This window comes from Pseudophryne corroboree, chromosome 3 (assembly GCF_028390025.1).
Source record: "Pseudophryne corroboree isolate aPseCor3 chromosome 3, aPseCor3.hap2, whole genome shotgun sequence".
Lineage (NCBI taxonomy): Eukaryota > Metazoa > Chordata > Amphibia > Anura > Myobatrachidae > Pseudophryne > Pseudophryne corroboree.
Window position 1 is genome coordinate 253,538,127 of NC_086446.1, and position 21,649 is coordinate 253,559,775.

Below are 21,649 nucleotides of genomic sequence, written 5' to 3' on the forward strand. Positions count from 1 at the left end.
AGCCAGAGAAGCCACTTGTGTCTCCATCTCTGTTACCATATTGGTTCCTGCTCTACGTTTCTGCTAAGTTAGAAGTGGGGTAGAGATACCACTCGCAGAGGAGAGAAATTTCTCCATGGACTATTATATCTTATGTATATATATATATATATATATATATGTGTGTAGAGAAGTAAATTAATAAATAAAGCAGGTGAAGGGCTAAAACAGGGTAGCGTGTGTGTTTACTGCAGACCTGAGTTCATAATAAGTAACACAATAAGAGAATAAAGCAGCTAAGTGGCTAGTGAAGGGTGAAACTTTCTGTCCCTTAATATGTATTTAGAGGCTGTAATACTGATTTAAACTCTGAACTGCGTGCACTATATTATACCAGAGTGTGCACCTGAAGTAAATCTCCTCACCCTTGCCTTATGTAGTTACACATCTAGCAGGGGTACTTCTCCCTGTGATTAGTGGACAGAAGCAGTCCGAGGAATTCAGATGAGCCATCAGTAGAGAAGCAGCGCCACACAATATCCCAGGCAATGGCGGCAGTTGGGGCAGAAAGCAATCTCCCGGATCGTGGGTAGGAGTGAGACTACAACCTGCAAGAACTCCTGGAGTGCTCTCCAGCTCTGCAGTCTCACACCACTGGGTGGCACCTCTCTCTGTAGACAGAAGCAGGTGGTCAGCAGACACAAGCAGCGAATTCGTCAGCGTGCAGGGACAGAGCGCACGGGCCGTGTACCTTCCACGTCATCCCAGCAGAGCCGTGGCTTCTCCCTTCCACTCACAACAACAGCAAGCTGCGAGAGGGGGGCAGATCTGTGTGTCTGAAGTTAGTAGAGGCTGCGAACAGCCTAGAAAATCTGAAAAGTCACCAGGTGAGTGGAGGAGCAACACGGAGTAGATGTTTACTCCATGATCCCGGAACCGGAAGTCTTGTGGATTGGAATTCTTACGTATGCATGCCTCCCAATTTTTTTCTGGCTTCAGGTGGGACATCTGCACATGCCTAAAATTAGGAGTCGTGACCTCACAGTTAAAGGACGTGACCTCATGGGAAATACCTTACCCACGCCTCCTTTCATTCTTCACAGGTGGGGGGGCATGTGTAGAGCATCTATTCACAGCAGCTAAAATTAGGACAGTTGGGAGTTATGAATATGCTTGACTAGTTTAGTCTTCCTCCATTATCTTTAAAGTTTGTAACTTTGTTTCTTGAGCTCACTAACACTGTTGTCAAACCAAGGAGCTCTGTATGTGGGTAGTATATGAGAAGAGCTATTGTACACATTGCAGCCGTCATATCCCTAATATGGTAATGGATAAGGGTACAAAGATCTAAAGATCTTCACAGGCACCCAATACTGCAGAGAGATCAAGTACAAGGATGCAGCCACTGGCACTGGCATGCCCAGAAAACTGATATGCTCCACATGGCTGCCCTACACATCAGCAGAATGTCAATCATGCTGTGGTTTTTGGAGCACTGTGAACAAAATCACAGGACCAGAGGCCTTATTCAGTATGGATCACATCAACCTATTTTCTGACCAGTGCGCCAGCGTTGCAAATGCTTCTGCTGGATTGACAGGCAGAGGCATTCATAGGGTAGTCGGGGGCGGCAACAGAGCATTCTGGGTGCGACCAGCAAAATCGGCCATTAGCATGCTGGGCAGCCTTGCTCTGTGCCGGGTGGCCCCCGGAATGCAAGTGATAGCATTTGCAGTTTTGCTAAATTAGCAAAACTGCAACTGAAGCTGAATGAGAGCCCAGATCTGCTCATGCACAGATCAAAAAACATTAGAGATTTACATAAATTTTGAGTTTACAGAATTTTTTTACCTCTTAAATGTAGACTTTTTAATATAATATACAGTAATGTACACTGTAGGAACTAAGACTCAAATAGGGCAGAGGTTACCTAAAGGTTCAAAAAGGGCAGACTAGATGGACCATCACATTCTGTGTTTCTAGTGACATTTGTAAAGACACTTTCACCTTTAGCTTTTTGCTTGGAAATGTTGTTTTAGCTGTCAGCCAGTCAAACAATGTTTATATGGGTGTATGTGAAACTCCACCTGTCATACTGTATTTTGCATTCTTAACTATAAAGGAGTATTGAGAAGTGTGAATATGATTTTACAGTGCCATAATCAATAGGGCACTTATTTATCAATTACAGTGGTTGCTTTTCATTTGGCACATATGATAGAGTTACCACCTGTGAGAATCATTTAAAAATGCTATGTTATATGAATAAAGTATTTTTTATTTTAATGGCTAAGGTTTTTAAATAATTGTTGTTTTAAAAGTGGCATGGATATACTGGATAGCTCACTTATCCCCATGTTTGCAGAGGCTGGCTTGGCAAAGCAATATTTTTTTGTAATAAGGGATCGCTGTAAGCATTGATAAGCAGGCTCCATAGACCCTGATTTAGAATTTGATGCAACCACACCACCATGTCCCTGTGCAGCCCACCTATGCCACACCACACTCCCCCATGCTCCCCCACCAGGGGGTGAAGGTAGAAAGTCAACAACTACAGTATGATTAAAATGCAGCTGGATTTTTAACTTTGAAGTACAATACCTTGCATATGGTGCATACCTCCCAACTTGTGTAATATTCAAATCAGGATCCCCCACATGTCGAAGGCGCACGTTCCTCCAAAATGAGCATGGCCTTATGTGGAGAAGGTGTGTCCTCATGGCTTGCCTGCTGCTACCCCCTCTCCTGCGGGACCCGCATGTAGAACATCAGAAGATTCCCTAAAATATGGGACGCCAAAAGCAGTGGGAGGGGTGGTTCTGGCATAGTCAAATGCAAGAGTTTGGAAGGGGGCATGAACATACACATTTAGAACATTAATTTTTTGGTGTATGAAAGTGGTACCGACATCACATGCATTGGATGCAGTGCCGTAACTAGGCATTTCAGCGCTGTGTGCAAGAAACGGCATTGGCACCCCCCCCACACACCTCATTAAAAATATGGGCAATGCGCGCCTCAGGCGCGCGCAAAGAAATAGGGGCATGGCTTCATGGGGAAAAGGTGTGGCCACAAAATAATACCAATTCATACTACGGTGCACAGTAGTCTCCATTATTCAAATTACACTGCACAGTAGCGCCACTACACCAGGTAGAGCCCCTTTTACACATTAGTGCAGTCAGCGTCCCCTTTTTACACATTACGGCAGACAGCGTCCCCTTTTTACACATTACAGCAGACAGCGTCCCCCTTTTACACATTACGGCAGTCAGCGTCCTCTTTTTACACATTATGGCAGACAGTCCCATTTTTACACATTACGGCAGACAGTCTCCTTTTTACACATTACGGCAGACAACGTCCCCCTTTTTAAACATTATGGCAGACAGCGTCCCCCTTTTTACACATTACGACAGACAGCGTCCCATTTTTACACATTACGGAAGACAGCGTCCCCCTTTTTACACATTACGGCAGACAGCATCCCCTTTTTACACATTACGGCAGACAGTGTCCCCTTTTTCCACATTACGGCAGACAGCGTCCCCCTTTTTACACATTACGAAAGACAGCGTCCCCCTTTTTACACATTATGGCAGACAGCGTCCCTTTTTACACATTACGACAGACAGCGTCCCCCTTTTTACACATTACAGCAGACAGCGTCCCCTTTTTACACATTACGGCAGACAGTTTCCCCCTTTTTACACATTACGGCAGACAGCGTCCCCTTTTTACACATTACAGCAGACAGCATCCCCCTTTATACACATTACGGCAGGCAGCGTCCACTTTTTTACACATTACGGCAGACATTGTCCCCCTTTTTACACATTACGGCAGACAGCGTCCCCCTTTATACACATTACGGCAGACCGCGTCCCCTTATTACACATTACGGCAGACAGCGTCCCCTTATTACACATTACGGCAGACAGCATCCCCCTTTTTACACATTACGGCAGCCAGTCCCCCTTTTTACACATTGCGGCAGACAGCGTCCCCCTTTTTACACATTACGGCAGCCAGTCCCCCTTTTTACACATTACGGCAGACAGGAGAGAGAGAGAGATAGAAATAGAGAGACAGAGACAGAGAGATATACTTACCATCTCTCCCCGCTGGCAGTCAGGCTCCTCGTGATGGCAGCTCTGGATGCAGGGGAGAAGGAGGAGGAGGGAGGGGGACTGGAGCCGCAGCAGTGCTATGTCATTGGTAGAGGCACAGCAGCAGTCCCCTCTCCTTCTGTATTGGCTGCCTGGCACTGCTGTGAATGCTGGGATGAAGGAACCGCATCCCAGCATTCACAGCAGCGCCGGGCAGCCAATACGGAAGGAGAGGGGACAGCTGCAGCAGCGCCGCTACCAATTACATAGCGCTGCTGCGGCTCTAGTCCCCCTCCCTCCTCCTTCTTCTCCGCTGCCTCCGGTGCTGCTCTCTCCTCAACAGCACTGCGCACACAGCAGAGGCGGCATGTAATGAGTCAATTTGACTCATTACATGCCGCTGGCCATTGCGCCCTCAGGGCAACTGCGCTGTGTGCCAGGCACACCTGGCACCAGGGCCGGCGCTACCATTAGGCAGCTTTAGGCAGCTGCCTATGGGCGGCAGCCACTAGAGGGCGGCATGCTCCTCCTGAATCCTGTTAAATGGCAGCAGTGTGACCCTGTGCTGCCATCTACACAAAAAACGCAGCCCGCAGCCTTATCCTCGTTCCCCCCTCCTTATGAAATCCTTACTGCAACAAGCGGTGTAAAAGGGGCCACCCCTCCTACCTGATTGTACAGCCACTGGGGGGAGAGTCAGCGCGGGGAAACATCCGGGGACTCCTGAAGCGATGGGTTAAAATGCAGTGTGCCCGGAGGAAGGGGACTCTCTAGGGCGTGCTGTGACAGGAGGATCTGTGAGGAGCGCTGATCGGCTCCGTTCAACTGAGGCAGACAGCAGAGGCTGAAGTCCTGTGTGTCAGCCCCGGAGTGCTCTGGAAGCCTGCGTATCAGTGTGTGGCTCCCGGCAGTGACAGCGGGGATTTCCCCTGTGAGAGAGAGAGCATCGGGAGCAGAGATGAACTGTGACACTCCTGCCCATATAAGGAGTGTGTGGGAAGCTTCAGTGAAGGAATCCCTGACAGGGGAGGGAGAGAAAGCTCCGCAGAGAACATGGCTTTGCAGTGACCTCAGCCCGCCCAAATAAGGGAAAGAGCAAGCAGCTGCACACGGGGTGAGCCTGGAGGAGACAGCACTGCAGAGTCCGCTTCCAGAGGGATCCCTAATGGGATTCTGGTGTCCATTCCAGAGGAGGCTCAACACAAGTAAGCAGGGACATTGCTGACACATATCACACACCACTTTGTGAACTGTATTAGAGGGTACAATTCTTGTTGATGTGACACAATGCGACCCATTGTCAGCACCTCACCTGGATTACCCCCTTCCTTATGTCACCACCCTGTTAGCAGCAGGAGAATCTTGGGGGTCATTCCGAGTTGATCACTCGCTGTCGATTTTTGCAGCGCAGCGATCAGGTAAAAAAAGTCAAAACTACGCATGCGTATGCTCCGCAATGCGCAGGCGCGTCGTACGGGTACAAAGCGGATCGTTGCTGAGTGATGGATTTAACGAAGAATCCATTCACACAGCCGATCGCAAGGAGATTGACAGGAAGAAGGCGTATGTGGGTGTCAACTGACCGTTTTCTGGGAGTGTTTGGAAAAACGCAGGTGTGTACAGGCATTTGCAGGGCGGGTTTCTGACGTCAATTCCTGGACCAAAAAGACTGAAGTGATCGAAAGGGCTGAGTAAGTCCAGAGCTACTGAAACTGCACAAAATGTTTTTGCAGAGCTCCGCTGCACAGGCGTTCGCACACTTGCAAAATGAAAATACACTCCCTATAGGCGGTGACTATGCGTTTGCACTGCTGCTAAAAGTAGCTAGCGAGCGATCAACCCCAGTTGTGTCAGCGTGTCCACCAAGTAGTTTCCGACTCCCACAAGCCAGTGACAATTTACCTCAGCCCAACAGTGCCAGGCAGGCAGAAGTGCAGAGGAGGCTGGAGACGAGAGTATAGAGAAAGAAACTGAAACTAACACTGAGCTATCAGTTTCACTATCCACGTGGACATGTAATAGGAATAGTAACCTGTGGTGAGAAAGGGTACGTTTTACTGTTCTGAAACAGTTTAGTTATGGTATCCCGGGGTCCCATGTTCTGAACTTCAACAATATATATATATATATATATTTTTTTTTTTTTATAAACAGGAAAGGGGATATGGGGCACAGAATCAATAAATATATATACACGAAGGGGAGTGACTAGCATTTGCAACTATAATTAAAGAAGGAAACATAATAGGCACTCACTGGGTTTCATGAAAAGGATATATTGTATTATAAAAAGGTTGGATTCATATATATATATATGTATATATAATACATATGTAATGTAGTTTTATTGTTATGTACAATGTGTACCCTGGGAGCCATCAAAGCACATTGCAGGGATTACTACTGTGTGGCGTAACATGGATGTGCTCTACTGTGTGGTTTAATGTAAATGGACTCTACTGTAGTGTAACGTGAATACGGGACACTACTGTGTGATGAAACATCAATAAGAGGCACTACTGTGACGTAACGTAAATATGGGGGGTGGGGGGGTTAGGCTTAAGTTTTGCCTAGGGTGCCGGAAAACCTTGCACCGGCCCTGCCTGGCACACATGTAGTTACGGCCCTGATTGGATGGTAACGTAACCAGACTAACAATGGTACGGATGGAGCTCCAGCTCCAGGCCTTCACATTATTAAAAATAGGCCTCCCATTATTACAGCATGATGATGACCAGCGCCCAGCTGGCCACACAATGGTCCATAAATTATTTTTTAGAATAGTATTTCTATTTTCATATAAAAGTAATGCAATTTTTATACTTTTTTTTAAAGGAATCATTGGGGTGGAGGCATGTACATGACCACATGGCTCTGGCCATACCCACACAGCACTGGTTACTTATTCTCCACTTCTCATAATAGGCCCTTGAAAATGTTCACCCCTTAAGGACCAAATGTATTAAGCTTTAACAAGGGATAAAGTGGAGACGAAGAAAGAGTGATAAATGACCAACCAATCAGCTTCCTAACTGCCATGTCAGAGGCTGTGTTTGAAAATGACAGATAGGAGTTGGTTGTCTGGTACTTTATCACTCTTTGTCCATCTCTACTTTATCTCTTGTTAAAGCGTAATACATTTTGGCCTTAATCCATATGACCCATAATCCGGCACTGTTTGCAGGGAGAAACCCCCCTGCTTACTAATAAATAACCCTTGAGTTTCATTAAGTTTTTTTGTCCATTAGAATGAAGTCTGATTTTTGCATTTGGCTACTCCTATAAGGAAATACAAAATTCTAACATCTAAACTTAAATTTAATTGCGGTCGCAGCAACTGTGGAAGTCCCCCTGCAGACGCAGCAAGGCTGCGTACGCAGGCATTCAGCCACCATTTTTCTCAATCGGATTGGCTGTGTGTAATGTCACGCCACCCCCTGAAAGTGCCGCCCCCGCAATGCTCTGTTGCCGCCCCCCGCCCCGCGAACGCTTCTGCCTGTCAATCAGACAGAGCCGTTTGCAGCCAATGCAATCTGATTCGCACACACAGGATGGGACCCGTGCTTAGCGATGCGACCTGAATAACCCCCTATATATTAAACCTATGATATTCATTATTTAATCTCTATTTTTAAAAGCACGGTTGTTTCCAAAGTCATATGGACTGATGGATCATGTGTACCGCTCAGGTGTTCTCTGCCTTTTATTTAAAAAGAAAAAGAATTTTTTTTACATTTAAAAATAAAAAGGATTACATTATCTTTACATTATCTTTTATTAGCTATTTCACAATATAATGTTAGAAATCAATTGCAACATTCTTTTCTATATTAAAAAAGCTCTGCAAAATGTTACGCATGCTAATATAAGCATAATGACTTGTTGGGAGTTATAGTTCCACAAATGCTTGTAAGCCTCACTGGGGGTCATTCCGAGTTGTTAGCTCGCTAGCAGTTTTTAGCAGCTGTGCAAACGCTATGCCGCCGCCCACTGGGAGTGTATTTTAGCAGTAGTGCGAACAAAAGGATCGCAGAGCGACATTATTTTTTTGTGCAGTTTTAGAGGAGCTCCAGACCTACTTAGTGCTTGCGATCACTTCAGACCATTCAGTTCCAGATATGACGTCACAAACACGCCCTGCGTTCACCTAGCCACGCCTGCGTTTTTCCTGGCACGCCTGCGTTTTTTCGAACACTCCCTGAAAACGGTCAGTTGACACCCAGAAACGCCCACTTCATGTCAATCACTCTGTGGCGGCCATTGCGACTGAAAAGCATCGCTAGACCTTGTGTTAAAATACATCGGCCGTTGTGAAAGTACATTGCGCGTGCGCATTGCGCCGCATACGCATGCACAGAAGCTAGCGATCAACTCGGAATGACCCCCACTGTGACATTGAAAAGCTTTGTTAGTAAAAAAAAAGTACAAACCTTCCACTTCCAAGACTAGAAAGCTTGGTGACAAATTATAGTTTTGGAGAACGAATTGACAGAATAGGAGAGGAGTGGGTTAAACCTCAGCTAGTCTGGGGGCAGGACGGTAAGGCATTATGAGAGTTTTATGGTTAGCCAATAGGAATGAATGTTGGGGGTAGGTGGAATGGGTTCTTAAGCCTGGGAAAGGGGCTGGGTCAGCCTCTTCTGCTTTTGTCGTAGTGAGGGTGAGTGCTCTTCCCCCCTTCGTCTCCTTGCTGTGCTGCTTGCCATTGTTGAATTTAGTTGTGCTGCTGCTGTGACAGTGTGCTTTATACTGTGCCTCTCTGTCCCCATTACCTTGGATTAACTTGTGGCCTGCCATGCCCCGTCCCCGCCGCTCCTCTGGCCCCCTTGCCTGCTACATTGATGCGGCTCCTGCTCGGGAGCCGGCGTCCGGTGCCCCGGGCCGGAGCACTTTGCTCACGGCCGGGGCTGAGCCTGCTGGCGCTGCTGCGGGCGCCCATCCACGGGCGACCGCGGCGGCGCGTGCGTCCGCCCCTTCGCCGGCTAGACCGCAGGCGCCGGGGTTCCCTCCTGCGCGGCGGCGGCTGGCGAGGGACAGGGCGGCGGCCGGCGGCGGACTGGATCGGGCGGCCGGCGGGGGAAGCCAGCCGGGGTGCCCGCGTTCCCCGCGCCCTCCACCGCTGAGAGTCACCGGTGGCTCCCCAGAGAATGAGGGGACCGCATGTAGGGATGGGGCCAGTGGCTCTTACACTGGCCGTCCCTTACGCCAGGCGGGTTATGTTTCGCGGGTGCGCGCGCCCATGGGGCTGCTGGACTCCCTGGGCGCTCTCCCCGCTCTAGCGGGGGGGCTCCCGGGGGCATTTGGTGGTGTCGGCATGGGGCCAGAGGGGGGGGGGTGATGTCTGCAGGCGGGGGTCAGCGGTTTCTCCCGGGGGGCAAGGCCTGTGGGGGCTGGGGTGGCGCTGTGGCTCGTGGTTCACCGCAGGAGAGAACGGGGGTTCTTAGGGCGCCTAGCGCCGGTCCCAGGCGGGGCCGGCCTGGGCGGCGTGACGACGCAGTTGGAGCCATCCCTGCTTCGGACCCGGGGACCGGGGGGACCACTGGAGCTACGGCTGCGGATCCGGATCCCTCCGCCGTTTTTGTCGACTTTGTCCCCGGGAGGCGTTTCCATGGTTCCCGCTTCGGTTGACGCGGCCTTTCTCCCGGGTGCTTCTGGCCCCGCCATGGCGCAGTTTCTACAGGCATGTCGCAGTCTGGGCTCCGCCGCTGCATTGCTGGGTAGCGCTACCCCATCGCCCGCAGGGGCGTCTGCTTTCATTCCCACCGGGGGGCTTCGGCTCCAGGGGCGGTTGTCCCTTCTTTTTCAGGTGCGGATCCGGATGGCGATCAGGACGAGGAGCCGGTCGTGGTCGACGTTTCGCCTTCCGGAAGCGGGCCTGCCGGTGAGTGGGATGACGATACAGTTGCTATGTTGCTGGGGTCCTCTTCTTCCTCGTACGGTAGTACATCAAGTAGATCTTCTTCTTCTTCGTCATGCCAGTCTGCGGTTAGTAGCACCGCGAAGGACAGGAAGCGAGGCGTGAGGCGAAGGAAGTACGCGCGGCGTAAGGCGCGGCACCGGGATAAGCGGTCTCGGAAGAGAAGTAGTAGTTCTCGTCGGGAAAGGAGGAGGCGTAATTTGCCGGGCGTGGTGCGCTGCGAGTACACGGCAGTCTTGCGAGGGTTGCGTGAGAGTTGCAGGAGGAAGATTAGATGGGGGGAATACGTTGACCTTTTTACGTTGACGGAGGATACCAAGAGGGAAGGTAAGGAAGCGCTTGCGAAGGGCGGTATTGGGGCGGAGGCCTTCCGCTCGTATGACAACTGGTTGGCGGGTTTCTGTGTCTTCGCGGCGTGCTACTTGGAGGATCGCCCTGGTGAACACATGAACGTCATCAGGTATATTCACCTCGTGCATGACATGCAGCGTCAGTCTAAGGACGATTCGTGGCTGCATTATGACAAGCAGTTCCGTCAGAAGCACGATTGCCTGCACATCATTGACTTCGGATGCAAAGATGTGGAGGTATGGCTTCGGGTCACGCGAGCGCAGGATATGAAGCTGGTGACTAAGGGGGCGTCGGTGGCGCAGGCCGCGGCGGCGAGTCAGTTTCGGCCCGCGATTGAGGCTCCGCCGCGCCGCCCTTGGACCGCGGCCTGTTCTCCACAGCAGGCGCCGGCGAATTGGAAGTGTTTTGCGTTCAACAATGCTACGGGCATTTTTTCGCCACCTTTGCTTACGATATAACGGATCCCACCCTGCTTCCAATTGCTTCCGCGCGGGGCGACCGGGTGCCAAGGCGGCCGCGGGCCCAGCTGTAAAAACTGCTGGGGGGCTTGCCGCTAGTTAGGGCGCCGACCCTGGTTTGTTTGGGGGCCATGCTAAAATGGTTGGGGTGGTTTACCAGTGGTGGGGGAGGTTTTAGTTCGGGCCACCAGGAACCTGCAGTCTGCTCGGGATTTCCCCGACGTGCTTCAGGAAAAGGTTGAGCAGGAGGTACGCCTGGGGAAAATGGCGGGCCCCTTTGCGCTTTCGCCTGTAGAGGATTTGATTATTTCCCCGGTGGGGGTCGTGCCCAAAAAGGCATCGGGTAAGTTCCGGCTCATTCAGCATCTGTCTTACCCATCTGGGTCCTCGGTGAACGATGCAATTTCGCCGGAATATTGTTCGGTGGTGTATCAGTCCTTTGAGGATGCTCTGGGCATGGTCCGGGGCTGTGGCCCCGGGGCCTTCATGGCTAAACTGGATGTTGAATCAGCTTTTCACTTGCTCCCTTTGCACCCGGAGTCGTTTCGATTCATGGGTTTCCGCGTCGGGGAGGAATACTTTGTAGACAAGTGTCTGCCTGTGGGGTGTTCCGTTTCGTGTGCCTTTTTCGAAAAGTTCAGCACCTTTTTACATTGGTGTGTGGAGTTTTCTTGCGGAGGTAGCGGGATTGCACATTACCTGGGGTGTCCAGGCCGCACCATTTTGTCCGTTTCTCGGCGGAGATTAGGCGGGACCTCGCTATGTGGGTTTAGTTTCTGGCGGATTTCAATGGTGTGCTGATCTGGATGGCCCCGCTCGTTGACAGTTTCGACCTGCAGTTGTTTACAGATGCGGCGGGCTAATCTGGGTTCGGTTGTTATCTGGACGGGGCTTGGTGCGCGGCCTCTTGACCCGAGTCTTGGTCGAGGGAGGGGCTGACCGGCGACCTGTTGTTGCTGGAGCTTTTTCCCATCATGGTAGCCTTGGAGGTTTGGGGAGAGCGACTTCGCTATCGCAGTATTCTCTTCCGCTGCGATAACTTAGGGGTCGTGCATGCGGTTAACAACCAAAGAGCTAAGGCCCTCCGGGTCCTTCGGGTGTTGTCGCGGCTCGTGCTAACCTGTATGCGCTGCAATATTCTGTTTCGGGCGCAACACCTCCCCGGGGTAGATAATGGGATCGCCGATGCATTGTCCAGGGGGCAGTGGGATAGGTTCCGTTTGTTGGCCCCGGAGGCTGATTCGGTAGGTTTGCCCTGCCCTTCTTATGTTTGGCAGGTCATCATGGCAGATTGGAAGGGCTAGCAGAGCTGTCTTTGGCTCCGTCCACTCTCGCTGGATACCGTCGGGCCTGGAATGAGAGGGAAGACTTTTCCCGTGACCAAGGGCCTAGAGGTAAGAGGGGTCAGAGCTTGTTTCTAGACTTCGTTTGGCAACTTTTCGTAACGGGGAGATCGAGGGCCGTGGTGTCTCGATACCTCGCCGGGATATCCTTTTATTCTAAATTGAAGGGTATGCCGGATTTTATGAAGGGTTTCCTGCTGGCGAGGGCGCTTAGAGGTTGAGCGTGCTCGGCACCGGTGCCTCCTGATGGCCGGTGCCCTATTGATGCGTCCCTGCTTTCTTCCCTCTTAGGGGCGGTGGCGGACTCCCGTTTTGAAGCGCTCCTGTTTCGGCTGGCTTTTTCCATAGCTTTCCATGGCGCGTTCAGGGTTTCTGAGCTGGTTGCAGCTTCTAAGAAGTCAGAGGCCATGATGCGGAGTGCGGATGTTGTCGTGGGTGGGGGGTCCGTACTGTGCAGGCTGCGCCGCTCCAAGACTGATCAGATGGGTAGAGGTCATTGGATCACTTTGGCACCATCGGGTGGTGGGGACTGATGTCCGGTGGCATTGGCTGGTCAGTATGCGGAGGTCAGGCCCTCGTCTAAGGGGTCTTGGCTGCTGCATTACGATGGGTCGCCATTGACGAAGTACCAATTTACATGGATGATGCGGCGCTGCCTGTCCAGTTTGGGTCACCTAGGGACTTTGGTTCACATTCCTTTAGAATCGGGGCAGCCACTTCCGCAGCATCTACAGGGCGCGCTGTGGACGAAATTAAGGCTTTGGGCCGCTGGAAGTCGGTGGCTTATAAGTGTTACATTCGGCCCGTTGTTGCGTAAGCGAGTTTGTTTCTACTAACATGTTGTTCGTTTACTGCGTTGTGTGTTCAATTCAGTGTGTTCGTGCTGTATTGTTTGTCTCTCCTGTCCTCCCTACTCGGATGGCTAGCGACTCGCCACTGCTGGCAGTGGGGGTCTGGAGTGCTTCGCGATTTTTTACCTGAACTGACGAACTGATTTGGCTTAATTAATTCAATTCGGCTAATTGGCATCTAATTACAAGTTCCTCAGCAGGTTTTTACGTTTCACCTCCAGCCGAGTTATTCTGTGTTTCCCTACACCCCCCCCTTTTTATTATTTTGCTTTTCCTTTTGTTTCTTTCTGTTGCTTCGATTGGCCTGAAGCTTGTCCAAGAGGAAAGTTATAGTCCTCTATTCAATTTTTATTTTTGGCAGATCCTCGTTCTGGTAGTTGGTTCCTGTTCTGGGCTGGGTTTGGTTTTACCTCACATATTCACATTTGTTTATCTGTTTTTCCCCTTATAGGTTGGCGGGAGGATGTGTGTGGTGTGTGGGTGATTGGTCATTCCTATGTTTATTGGGCAGCCGAATTTCTGGCTGCGGAAGGGGCTCCTTGCTTTGTTGGATCGGATGACGTATGGTGGATAGGTGTTCGGGGTATGCTTTGGCATGACCTGAAAGCGAGGCTTATGGAGCAGGTTCGGCGGTTTGGCATCCCCAAACTGTTGGTGATTCACTTAGGAGGGAACGACCTGGGTAAGAGGAAGGCGGTGAATCTTCGATTGGCCATTATTCAGGTTTTGCAAGTGATTACGGGCGCTTGGCCAGGCTGTAGGCTTATCTGGTCTTGTATAGTGCCGCAGTTGTGTTGGCGTGGAGTGGTGTATTGTCGGGCGATCGATGTGGCTCGCCGGAAGGTGAATGCCGCGGTTGCTAAGTTTGTGGTGGCCCATGGCGGTGCTGTAGTTTGGCACCAGCGGATCAAGTTCCGGTACTTCTACTTGTTTAGACCTGATGGGGTGCACTTGACAGGACAGGGACTATCTATATTTCTGGAGGATCTGTTTTCGGTGGTTGGTTCGGTAGGTTAGGGGTATGGTGGCGGTGCGTAGTTTCTGTGGAACAGAACTTCGCTGTTGGCGGAAAAGAACGGCAAGTTAACCTTTGTTGTATTAAAGAGTGGATTGGAGGTCGTTTGGTGTTTGATTTTTAGGTGAGCTCTCCTTCGCTGACTGGTTTTACATCTGCTGGACCGCCTTCTCGGGTGGCAGCCTCATCACCTTCACGGGTGGGTAGTCAGGATGGAGGTTGAGCGGATACCTATTGTTTGTTGGAAGGTTTACGTCAGTTTTTTATGAGATAGTTTGTTTATGGGATAGGGTTGTTTAGCCGTTCTTTCTGGCCACCATACTTTAGTTTAATTATTCACAGTTAATGGTTCACTTAAATAAATAGCTAACATTTTCTGCCAAATTCAAGTCTCCGTGTCTTTATTTATTATAATTAAGTGTTAAGATGTTATGGTTTATGTTACGGACAATCCTCAGACTATATGAGGTTTAGGAGAACAAATTGACAGAATAGGAGAGGAGTGGGTTAAACCTCAGCTAGTCTGGGGGCAGGACGGTAAGGCATTATGGGAGTTTTATGGTTAGCCAATAGGAATGAATGTTGGGGGTAGGTGGAATGGGTTCTTAAGCCTGGGAAAGAGGCTGGGTCAGCCTCTTCTGCTTTTGTCGTCCCACCCTCCCTCCCTACTGGTGGTGTTTGTTTTATGCTGTTGCGTTGGCTATTTTTGTGATGTGGGTTGTCACGGTTTGGTTGTGGCGGGAAAGAACGGCAAGTTAACATTTGTTGTATTAAAGAGTGGATTGGAGGTCGTTTGGTGTTTGATTTTTAGGTGGGCTCTCCTTCGCTGACTGGTTTTACATCTGCTGGACCGCCTTCTCGGGTGGCAGCCTCATCACCTTCACGGGTGGGTAGTCAGGATGGAGGTTGAGCGGATACCTATTGTTTGTTGGAAGGTTTACGTCAGTTTTTTATGAGATAGATTGTTTATGGGATAGGGTTGTTTAGCCGTTCTTTCTGGCCACCATACTTTAGTTTAATTATTCACAGTTAATGGTTCACTTAAATAAATAGCTAACATTTTCTGCCAAATATAAGTCTCCGTGTCTTTATTTATTATAATTAAGTGTTAAGATGTTATGGTTTATGTTACGGACAATCCTAAGACTATATGAGGTTTAGGAGAACGAATTGACAGAATAGGAGAGGAGTGGGTTAAACCTCAGCTAGTCTGGGGGCAGGACGGTAAGGCATTATGGGAGTTTTATGGTTAGCCAATAGGAATGAATGTTGGGGGTAGGTGGAATGGGTTCTTAAGCCTGGGAAAGAGGCTGGGTCAGCCTCTTCTGCTTTTGTCGTCCCACCCTCCCTCCCTAGTGGTGGTGTTTGTTTTATGCTGTTGCGTTGGCTATTTTTGTGATGTGGGTTGTCACGGTTTGGTTGTGGCGGGAAAGAACGGCAAGTTAACATTTGTTGTATTAAAGAGTGGATTGGAGGTCGTTTGGTGTTTGATTTTTAGGTGCGCTCTCCTTCGCTGACTGGTTTTACATCTGCTGGACCACCTTCTCGGGTGGCAGCCTCATCACCTTCACGGGTGGGTAGTCAGGATGGAGGTTGAGCGGATACCTATTGTTTGTTGGAAGGTTTACGTCAGTTTTTTATGAGATAGATTGTTTATGGGATAGGGTTGTTTAGCCGTTCTTTCTGGCCACCATACTTTAGTTTAATTATTCACAGTTAATGGTTCACTTAAATAAATAGCTAACATTTTCTGCCAAATTCAAGTCTCCGTGTCTTTATTTATTATAATTAAGTGTTAAGATGTTATGGTTTATGTTACGGACAATCCTCAGACTATATGAGGTTTAAGCATTACATTCATCTTGTTTTAGTTAATTATTTTCAAGTATGGAGCCAAGTTGGGTGCTTCTAGCGTGGCCAATACATCACAATGCGAATGCGCCACATATAATGGATCTCAATTTTTTCATTTGGCAAATTCAGTTACTATTAAACACCTCATTGGATCTGTGCCTCTGAAAGACGGATACAGTTATCATCCCAAATAACAAACACAGGAGCAATGTGGAAATTAGCATGTCCTAAATTGCTGCCAGTCAGACACCTCCACAGAAGATAAAATTCAATACCCATAATGAGTTTAATATACTTCACCTTTACACTGGCAGAGAGGAATTTTGTAGTCATATTACAGTATATTATTCCTTGTAGAAGGCTGAATTAAAAAATATATAGATATTTACTGAGCTCCCCACAACATAGATTGTAAGCTTGCGAGCAGGGCCTTCCTACCTCTATGTCTGTCTATTTTTAGTACCCAGTTTTGTTCTATAACTGTTGTTCTAATTGTAAAGCGCAACGGAAGATGCTGCACTACATAAGAAACTGTTAATAAATAAATAATAAATAAATAAATGACCCCAGCCCTATATCTTCTTCTAACACACAGCCTGTAGAAGGCAGAAAGAACATCTCTCCCCATCCACCAGAATTAGCACTTGTTTTGTTATGAAATCTTCCAAGGGAATACATACGTATTATGTAGCTAATACACTTGTGAGATATGGCATACAATCCTTCAATTTCGACAGCATCTGTGAGAGAAATCGAAGGATTGTATGCACATTTAAGGTACCATGCGACGCGATGCGCGGGCACGCTGCTCGAATATCGCGTCTCATGATAGTATGTGCTGCACTTAATATTTATCGCATTGCAGTGCGATCGCATGTGTTTTTTAAAAGGCCACTCGCACTCAGCGGTGACGTGCCCATCACATGATTACCATGCGATCTATCGCATGATCGCATGGTAATCACTTTGGCAGATCAGGCGCAATTTCATTGCACCTGAACTGCCGGTGCGATGCCCCACGATGTCGCGTCGCAGGGCATCGCACAAGTGTATGGGCACCATTACTGTCGGCCAGCATCCCGGCTGTCATGATCCCGACAGCGGGATCCCGGCCACCAGTTTGCTGGCAGCAGGATAAGCACTAGAAAGCTTCTTGCGGGCTCGGCGGCGGCATTTCACCATCTGTCGGGATTCTCCGGCGTCGGCATTGTGAACATCGGGATCCCGACAGGCAGTCACGTGATTGCCTCCAGTTATAAGTTCTTATTTCAAGTTACAGTACTAGTTACAATATTACTGTGGCTAACTGTATGCTTACAGATAGAGTTAGCACGCACAGGATTTTATTTTGATGGCCTTTTAGTTGTTTAAATTACAATCTGAAAAATAAAATAGCTACTGAATAATAATCCGTTTGCAGGACTGTAACTGTTAATAAGCATCTTTGGAAATGTGCCACCATCTATCCCTGGGGACATCACTCTGGCTATGTCAGCTCCTCAAATTACAAAGGCACAAAACTCAGGATGGAGAAAAATCTGTTAAAAACGTGAAAGGCCAAGTTCCCCTTAATTAACTTTCTGCAAAACACTGTTTCCTGTTGCAGCAATGACGGGGAATTGATTTGTTTCACACTACTGCTTCCCTGCACAAGACAAAGGGGGACATGTACTAAGCAGTGATAAAAGTGGAGAAATGAGCCAGTGGAGAACTTGCCCATGGCAACCAATCAGCACTGACATAACATTTCTTATTTGCATACTATAAAAGTTTACAGAGCAGCTGATTGGTTGCTATGGGCATCTTCACTGGCTCACTTCTCCACATTTATCACTGCTTAGTACAGAAAAAGGTCTTGCGAGTGCCACTGCTGGATAGGGGTGTGGCCAAGCTTGGGTTGTGATTATGCCATGCAAATAGGGATTCTGGGCGCTCTGTCCTGCCATAATCAGGACTGCATTGTCCTGATCTTAATGGAAGTAGGTGTGTGAGGGTGCGTATGTCCCATTGCCACAGCAGTGAAAGCGTGACTGGAAGGGAGCTGAGGGGATAAGGAGAAGTCTAGCACTAGGTCCTTCCATGTGGTCATGACCACGCACCCTTTATGACATGGTCTTGTACCCTCCATGATGTGGCCATGCTTCCTGTCGCAATCCTCACACACAGAATATTCCTTTTTCAGTGTTGACCAACTGTACAATAAGAGTCTCCTTAGTATACTGTACATTGTAAATGACATTCTGTCAATTTACTATTTTAATCACACGCTAAAAGTCAATTTTTTATTGAAACTATATTTACAAACAAAACATAAAGGGGTCTATTACAGCCTTAGAGAGAGATAAGTGGACAGAGATAAAGTACCAGCCAATCAGCTCCTAACTGCCATGTTACAGGATTTGTTTGAAAAATGACAGGAGCTGGTTGGTTGGTACTTTATCTTCGTCCACTTTATCTCTCTCCAGGACTTAGTAAATAGGCCCCTAAATTCAGTAAACATACTGTGACATGCTGGGGATAGTAGTGTTCTAAGGTCACCATGACAGCATTGTACATACAATAACCTATGTTTATGCTGCAGGTCAGCAGAAAAATGTCCTTGAAAACCATTTGAAAATACTGGTATTATGGGTGCAAATTAGGGAGGCCAATCCTGGGCCATTTTTTCAATCCCGGATATCGGGATTGAAAAATGGTCAATCCCGGGATTCCCGGGATCGGCTATTCCCTTTGTGTCCACCCCCTCGCTGCTCCCCCCCCCCACCCGCCCTGCATACACAATGCTCACAATACAACGAGGGCAGGTGGGAAACATCCGTCGCTCTCGGCAGGTGACGGCTGATGGCGCAGCGTGACCTGTCATTGCACGTCATGCTGCGCTGGTGAGCTGGGAGCCGGTCAGTGCCTGAGCGTCCTGAGGACACTCAACGCTGATCCCTCAATCCCCGGGATTGGAGCTTCTAATCCCGGCCATTTTTGGGCCTAAATCCCGGGATCCCGCCAATCCCGATCCCGGGATTGGCCTCCCTACTGCAAATGTTTTGCATCAAATCGAGCAATTTGTGTGAGTTCTTAAAAGTTATCTTTCTGTTTTGTAGGGAAAATAAATGATAAGCAATGAAAAGTTTTGCAGTATCGATCACATAGTTTGGACTCATCTCTTTTTCTGTAGATGTAAAGACTGCAGTTTTACAGGAAATACTGTCAGAAATAGTTACATAAGTCATCATTTCAGAGTATCTGTAAAATCCAAGTTTGCCGTACAATGTTAAGATACAATAATTGACCTTTCTTGCATTTTCCTGACCATACATATAAATGAGTAATTTATAGCCTTAAAGAAATCCCCATGGTGGAAGGAATTACCGTTCTGTTCCGAAGATCTTACCAGCCCCATCTGTGAAAAAGACAAAAACATCTGGGCAATATCTCATGTGTAGGCCTTATAGATCAAGACACTTACCTCAAACAGGCTACATTTACTTGTTTTATCCCCCTAGAATATGTTTCTCTTCATGGCTGCAGGGTTCCATGGCACAAATCCATCTCATCCCATAGGCCAGGTGAAAAAAAAATACATACATTATACCAGTAATTTAAGTAATAATTGATTTTGCTTTTAAATGGTAATAAGCAAAAATAAGGGTTATAATAATAAGACTAGAAACTAGAAAAGCTCATCCACCCAAGCCAATCCAAGTCTATGTCAGATATCCACTAATCGAGGCCTGTTCTCAGAACAGTATGACGCTCATCCACCCTAGGTGATCCAAGTCTCTGTCACATATCTCCAAATCAAGGCCAGTTCTCAGAACAGTGTGATGCTTCCTGCCAGCAAATCATAGACAAACAATGAAAGGTGGTGGTGTAATGGAATTTTGGGAAGAACAGTGGGTCTGATCTTTAGTCGCATGGTGATTGGTGATTGGTGATCACCTGTCTGTGAGTTTATGCAAATTAGGGATGAGCGGATCGGATTCTGTTGAATCCGAACCGCTCCGAACACCGGGATTTGAGCTTGAGGATAGGGTGTTCCCGCCAGACTCAGATCCCAGCACAAGGCCGAACGTCATCGTCCCAGCGTCGGCTTCTCATGGGACTTGGATTCTGTAAAAAGTGCAGTTGCCGGGACTCGCCGCCATTTCCCGGAGATAGCAGCACGCTGATGTGTGCTGCACTAACTCTGCAATAAAAATAAAAAAATATTATAGGGGGAACATTCTCCATTAACTCTGCATTAAAAATATATACAGTATATATTTAGGAGGTAACATTCATTTATTATATATAGGAAGGGAAGTGGAACATAATCCATATACTAGACTGTCAGTATATTAAGTAGATGCAGGGCCGGATTAAGCCTTCAGGGGGCCTTGGGCACTGAAAACATAGGGGCGCCTGCCCCTCATGTAAGGATTTAATAACCTTCTCTTACCCCCACCTTTGTATACTCACTGATCTCTGCTGACAGGCAGCTTCAGAATCCAGCAGTCACCCGAGTTCCACTCCTCACTGCCATCTTGGAGGATGAGACTTTATGATTTTTTTCACCCCCAGCGTCTACTCAACACTAACACTGCAGATGGAGGGGAGCTGAGCGAGCATGAAGGAACAGAGTCAAGGGCAGGGCTGTTTCTAGACATTACCAGGGCGAACAGTAAAAATGTGACACCCTGATATCTTAAAAAAGTAGCAAACCATCAAAGAGGAGCATGGTCCTACTGCAATGGGCGTGGCCATACACAGCCACATTGGCACATGCTGTCAGTGTCCCAAACTCTTAACTAAGTGTGGTACACCAAACCCTGGTTGTACCTACCTATGCTGGAATCCAATATAAATATGTATATATATATATATATATATATATATAATGTATATATATATATATATATATTTATATATATGTAAAGACATGTATAGGTTTACACATATATGGTGGTAATATTCATATTGATGGTGTTTATTGTGTTGGGGAGGAGTAAGTGATGGAGTGGTGAGCCAGCAGCAAGTCACATGACATAGAAACTGCTAGAACCAGCTGCAGCTGGCTGAGGTGGACAGTTGTCAGTCAGAGTCTATAAATAGCAGCCTTCCCCAACTGCCAGTGGGCAGTCTGAGGTAACTTTCTGAGGTAGTGGACCTGCTTTGCAGGGGTACCTGAGTCCCAGCATTTCGCAGTAAGTTGGGGGAAGCGATGGTACTGTGTTGGAGGAGAGAGCAGTGGTACTTTTCAGCAGGATTTATCGGACCCAGCATCCTCTGGCAGGTGCTGTGAAGTAAAGGCGGGCAGTGTGTGGCCAGAGAGAGGCAGTGATTCCCCTCAGAGAGACTGCCATGTAAAGAGAGACAGTGAAAGTGACAGAAAGGTCTGTAATTACACACCATGCACAGTACTACACCTTGTCACCACGGCTCAGCTGATTGCTTCCGATAATTACTAATGACTGGCTTTGAGGAGTGCAGGATAGATCCAACCACAGTGCATGCCTCAGCCCTCCTCATTACAGCATCCCTGTATACCCAGTAAGTAGCTCCATGCCTTCATAGAAGTCACATTACTAACTAGAAGCAGCTAGGAACTGTCTGTTAGTGAGTGGCTGGTCACATACGGAGCCAGACCTTAGGAAGACTATTACTTCTGGAGGGGCACCTAACAGCATAGATAACCACCATTGCTCCTGAGCCGATTCATTTACCTGTCCAGTGCCTCATTCAGAAAAAAAAAAACTATAGCCATTCATCAAAACTAAAAGCAGCTAACCACTTTTC

At 48.2% G+C, this 21,649-nt stretch overlaps 1 protein-coding gene across 8 annotated transcripts in view; it reads left to right on the forward strand.

Moving 5' to 3' along the window:
- DOK5 (docking protein 5) overlaps positions 1 to 21,649 on the forward strand; it is a 338,062-nt gene that overhangs the window by 61,564 nt on the left and 254,849 nt on the right. For 2 of the 8 annotated variants that reach the window (XM_063959006.1, XM_063959010.1), the window contains exon 1: positions 21,154 to 21,403. The exons of 5 other annotated variants lie outside the window; for them this stretch is intronic. The gene's annotated coding sequence lies outside the window, so the exon portion shown is untranslated. Of the gene's footprint in view, positions 1 to 21,153; positions 21,404 to 21,649 lie in introns of those variants that run through there. One more of the 8 variants, XM_063959007.1, reaches the window with a different exon arrangement.